This window comes from Adiantum capillus-veneris, chromosome 2 (genome assembly GCF_014529385.1).
Source record: "Adiantum capillus-veneris isolate H3 chromosome 2, ASM1452938v2, whole genome shotgun sequence".
Classification (NCBI taxonomy): Eukaryota; Viridiplantae; Streptophyta; class Polypodiopsida; order Polypodiales; family Pteridaceae; genus Adiantum; species Adiantum capillus-veneris.
The window spans coordinates 39,600,344-39,606,408 of NC_140932.1; the positions used below are offsets into that span (position 1 = coordinate 39,600,344).

The 6,065-nt window shown below is 41.5% G+C and overlaps 1 pseudogene; it reads left to right on the forward strand.

Moving 5' to 3' along the window:
• Positions 1–2,224: 2,224 nt before the first annotated feature.
• Positions 2,225–3,439, forward strand: LOC147462654 (uncharacterized; annotated as a pseudogene).
• The last annotated feature ends 2,626 nt before the right edge of the window (positions 3,440–6,065 follow it).

The following is a 6,065-nucleotide window of genomic DNA, read 5'->3' on the forward strand; positions in this document are numbered from 1 at the left end:
GTTGATGCTTGGATCGACACTGATAGATGAGTGTACACATTTCTCCTTTTGAATCTTTCAGACACGGTTCTACAAGAAGTACACACGGAGGAGCATTCTCATCGCTTTTATGGCAGCGTATTATGGATCTATCCGCCAGAAGCAGTACCAGTAGAAGAAGTTGTAGGCGTAGAAGAGCCAGCATGTAGACTAACAGATGTAGTAGCAAATGGTGATGTCGATGTAGAAGCAGTAGATGCGGGAGCAAGGCCGGGACACACGACATTGGTAGGATTGTTGAGCCAGTCCCAAAGGTCAAACTGCATGATCATCACCATGATCTTCATCTTCCAGACCACGAAATTGAAGCCATCAAGCTTTTCATTGTGAGGAAAGATGGGCATGGCGGCTAAACTGCCATATCTACATACAAATAATCAACAAGAAAGAAGTCTCAAGTGAAGAATCAGAATCAAAGTAAGTGGAAGATCTAAGAATCCGCGCCAAGAAAACACCAAATGACCGCAAAGTGAGGATAAGTGACGGGAGAGGCAAGGGGTAACCAAAGGGATGCCAAGGGAGCAAAGTCGAAGTGCTGTCCGAACTTGAAAACACAATAGAAGGGGGCTGAAACTCCACGGAAAGTAGAGGTTGAGCAATCCACGCAGTGAGGGAATCACCCGATGCCGAGAGAGAGAGAGAGAGAGAGAGAGAGGAGAGAGAGAGAGAGAGAGAGAGAGAGAGAGAGAGAGAGAGAGAGAGAGAGAGAGAGAGAGAGAGAGAGAGAGAGAGAGAGAGAGGTAAGGGCTGTAATAACACCAAAATAGGCTGAAAATCAGCAAATAGATGGTCAAAAAGATGTCGAGAAGTCACGTGCTTATTGAGCTTCCAAGCGGGGAGACCAAGGGGCAAAGAGTCAGTGCTCCCTCTGTCCAAGATCACAGAGGAAATGTTGAAGTAGAGTGGGAAAACGCTGGTGAATAGTGGGCTTCTCTGTTGCACAAAACGCTGGGCTGTCACAAGCTGAAAATGCAGGTGTAAAGAGGAGCAGCAGATGGTGCGATGGGGGTAGGAAAGGAGAGCGATGAAGAGGGCAAGGCAGAGGAGCAGATGATTCCACAAAATGCTGGTGGTCAGGCAAAAAACACTGATGCTTGAAGGCAGAAACGCTGGCTGAAAAATGCTGGTGGAAAAGAGAGCAATCCTTTGCGCTGAAAAACTCTGTAAGGTCCTCCTGTGTATGGGCGATGGCAGATCCTCTGGCCTAGAGATCTGATACCATGTCAGAGTCAGTAGCAGCTAAAGGGGAGAGAAAGAGAGAGACAATGGCTTTGGAACACAAGAGAGGGATGGGAAATGGCTGGCAATAATCCAGATGGCACAACCATCTCAGTTCCCATTCCATATCATCCTCCCCAGCTTCAACATTCTCAGTCATAGCATTCAGCCATCAGTTCAGCCCTAGTTTGCCTGAGTTATCATCCCTAGAAACTATCTACACTAGCCTCATACCATCCTCCCTCAATTCAGTCCATTTTCCCATAAGTTAGTCATTACTTACATGATTTACATACCTCTCCATGAGAATATGGGTTTTCTAGATCTAGGCCCTTGCCCCATATGTGGTGGTGGACACCTCCTCCTCGCTCGCTATGCAAGATCATCCTCTCCAGCATCTGCGTTTTCAGCCATAGAATCAGCCATTAGTTCATCCCTATTTTTCTTGAGTATCAGCCCTTATTCCCACCTATAGTAACTGAGTCATACCATCCTCCATCAGATTAGGTTGTTTCCCTAGTAGTTTGGTATCATCGGCATCATTTGCATCAGCCCAAGAATGTGCATTGAACAGTCGGTGAAGTCTCCCTTTAGGTTCATCACTCAGAAGGTACTAGCACTCCATAAGCATAAGGTCTGGTCAGATCAGCCCATTTCCATGAGGCACCATTAGCATCATTTACATCAGCCCAAGAGGATGCATCAAACGGTCAGTGAAGTCTCCCTTCAGTCTGGTCACTCCATAAGCATTGCGTAAGCATAAGTTACCTAGCAATCCATATATTGTGTTGTATGTTACGTAGATAGGGTTTAATAAATATGTTTGCCAACATCTAGAGTATTGTGTTGATTTTTAGAACCAACTATGGAAAGAAGATCAATGATAGAGTCGATGGAAGTAAGAAATCGGAAAAATGATTCAGATGAATGGATTGTAGACATTTTACACTGTTATGATTGGGTTTCTATGCACCCAAGCCAAAAAGGGGCATTTAAGGTTCGTGCTCGGGATGTGTCTAACCTAACAAAGCATTGGAAGGGGAGAATACTTTCTTTTAGACGACCGAAAACTAGATTGCAACATTGGTGCAGCATGTATTCTTACATAAAGATATTCGTGTGCATCCCAAAGTGCAGATGCAATGTCACATGCCAAACAGTGAGTTATGTTTATTCGATGGTTTCTTTTGGGTTCTCTCTTTGGTATTGAACACTCTTTTGTTTTGTGCAGTGCTTTATCCTTCTGACAGCATTGAATGGCAAAGGATTGAATGCTTCACAAGAGTTATGCATGTATTCCATGTTGAGATAAGTAAGCTTCTTTATGAAGGAAAATCTTCGAGGCAGCTTGCAAATGAAGCAATCTTCTTCTATAGTTATAAGTACATCGTGCCCAAGGGTAGCTATGAATATGGCACTTTAGAACCATTGCCTTTACCAAAGCTAGATAGTCAAGAGTGGCCGGCATGTAACTCTTCAATTTAACATACTTGCACTTGTAAGCTTTCTGTGGACATACTCAATGCAATGAAGCCTAGCATAGGTTCTAGGAACATACATTTGAATTGGTTCATCCCAATTGTTATTTTTGGGCATATTTTTAAATCATGTGTCGGACTACACCACACTCATTGCACTTACATCATGAAAAATCTGAGTGAAGAGTGGCTATGTAAGACCTTTGGAAAGAATTGGGGCTACAAGGCATCATCAAATCTTGAAACGATAGAATGTCGGGTCTCTTCAAAGGATGTTGTTTTCAGGTAAGAAAATTCTACTTTGATTGGTTTTTGATTTGTGTGTGCTGGTTAAGTTTATGGTTTTTCCTTATTATGTTCTTTACAGATATTTCATTGGGCGACAAACCCTTTGCATGGTGTTCAAGTATCAACGATGGAGATTGTTGAATAGAGAATGGAATAGTGTTGATCAAGATACACGAGACATTGCATCTGTGGAGCTAAGCCTTGTATTTGAAGGACGAGAACCATTTATGTTGTAGATAGAGGATGATTGGCCATTGTCTAGCATTCGACAATAGATTACTCTCACTATGCCTAACCCACCTGTACACTTTTTCTTCCAGCTGGATGATAGGAAGATTAGAATTCGTAATGAGAACAAAATTGTTAGTAGCCAATGTTTGGCTCCACACATTCTGAAGGTGGTGGAATCTCCATGATGGGCTCATGTGGATGCAGTTTTTTGTCAAGTGGTCAATGTGTATTTAGTCCAAACTCCTAAACCCTTTTGAAACTGAGGTCTACTTATCATTTGATTATTCCAACTTGGAAACAACAATGTAGTACAGAATGTAGCCAATTCTGCAATGTACTCCTTTTTGTAATTAAAAACTCTCTTTTGTATCACTAAGTATGTGTCTCATGCTTTTGTCATTGTGATTTCCATGGTTTTTTGCTACTACGAGTCACAACAAAGAGCTATATGTGATTCAATGCCTATGGTTTCTTGTTTGGAGTCAAACTGCCCACGCCCACTCTGAGCTTGGGTAATATGCAATTTAGACTGCACGTTAGGTACTGCGAGTTGTCCTGGTTTAGCAGATTGACTTCTGATTTTGTGTCGTCGATCTTGCGTTCAGTCGAGTCCACAGTGCGTGCATCATGGAGTCTCTTCGTTTGCCTATGGAGTGGGTGGCCTAGTGAGCCAGAAACTAAATTTCTTGGTTGGGGGCAAACGTCCATCAATGATTATGTGCCATGTCACTGCCTTTCGCTCACTGCCGAGGCATGTCCACACAGTCTGACAGCAACCTAAGCTTACCGTTAACATGGGATCCAACAACGCTTCATCGTGCCTTCTAATTTGTAGCAAAATGGTTTAGTTGAGCGAGAAAATCGCACCCTTGGGTCTTGCAGATGCTGCTAGGAGTATTTTGAAAATTGCTGATTGTCGAAGTCCTTTTGGGAAGAAGCATTTTCAACAATCTACTACATCCAAGACACTACTCTGATAGCATAGCCGCCATTCCATACCTTGTCATTTGGAAGGCCACCTAACTATTCTAATTTGCGAGTCTTTAGCTCTGCTGTTTATGCTTTTTTTCCATCTGAGAGTCAACATAAGTTGCAATACCAGACCACCAAGACTATCTTTGCAAGCTATGATGAATTGCATGGAGTAAAAGCTATCGACTCTTTAATCCAACGACTTGTCACTTTTTGTTTAGCTATGGCCTTGTCTTTGAAGAAGACTCCTTATATTTTATTCCTACCACATCAGAGACACACACTCATGATCAGCCCTTACTTGCCTTACATGTACGTCCATAATCAAGTGAGAGATCCAACAATCAAGCTCGACTACTGTCATTATAGCCAATTCATTACCACCACTTGAATCTGTAACTTGGTGTGCTCCCTTTGATCCTCAACCTCGTCCCACCATGCCTGCTCCACACATTCCTCAACCTGCTCCAAAAGTTCCTCCACTCGTTCCTATACTACCACCAATTGTCAAGCACTATCCAGCAACCGCTCGAACATGTTCTCACTCAGGTGAAGTAAAAAACGAGGTTGTTGCAATTGCAACAGAAGAATTTTTATGGATTCAAATTTTCCATAAAGGTTTATGAATTCAGAGGTTGCTTGTCTTTGACTACCTATCCAGTAATTCAAGCCTCTCCTTGTCATCATTATCACAATCAAAATCCATGTCATATTTCACAAAGAAATTTTATCGCTGCCACCATCATATGTGCTACCACCCCTGATAGACAACGACAACAAGTCGTCAGCATTGCCATCAATATGTTTATCATCACCATCCTTGCATAAACAAGCTCACCATAGTTGGTAACATCAATACTGGTTGCTCATGTACATCATTTGACCATACATTTTCAGGGCACGCTTTGAGGGTAGTACATCTCCAAATCCTAACAAGATGCAAAAACCTATGAAAGCATTTAATGATCTACCTTTGCACTGCATTTGTTCCAGCCAATATAATGCACCTAGAGAAAACAAGGTATGTCAAGCTCTCAAGATAGAAGCAGCACCTACTTCTTGACACGCATTCACTTGATTATGCTTTCCAATATCATTTCTCGCTCCGATATAAAAAAATATAACTAAATGTCAACGAGCATCAAACAACAAAACAATCCTCATGTATCAATAGTGACAATCACAAGTAAATGCACAAAAGTTGCTAGAAAAAAAGGAGCATTCGATGATATAAATTATATGATGGGCCAAGAAGTCAACTGTTCAATTGTAAAAGTCTCTTAATGAACTACAATGTCCTCAAACACATAGATTATAACCAACCTATGCCAAGATCCCATATCCAATGTGTGAATTGCTAGCACCAAAAACACCAATATCAAGCTGTTAGAGATTAGATAACAGAGAACCAATTAAAAACGCGCTTCATTGATATCAAGAGGATGGTACAAAAGATTCAAGATCCAATCTGTCACACACTCGTGCCAAGATCCCCATATCCAATGCGTGAATTAATAGCACCAAAAACACTAATATCATGCTGGTAGAGATTACATGCGCTTCATTGATATCAAGAGGATGGTACATAAGATTTCAGATCCAATGCATGAATCGTGTTTCTTACATTGACAATACCATTACTCAAGTTGATAGAGATTACATAATGAAATGTTTATGAACCAACCAGAAACATGTTTCATCGATCTAAACAGAATGATGCATACAAAGGGGTGGATGAGTAAAGAGCACTTGTCCTCAAAAGAATTGTGTCAGCAACCTCTTTCAAATAAGGAAATCCTATAATAATTGATCCTTGAGATCTAACGCATCGTTAAAGCT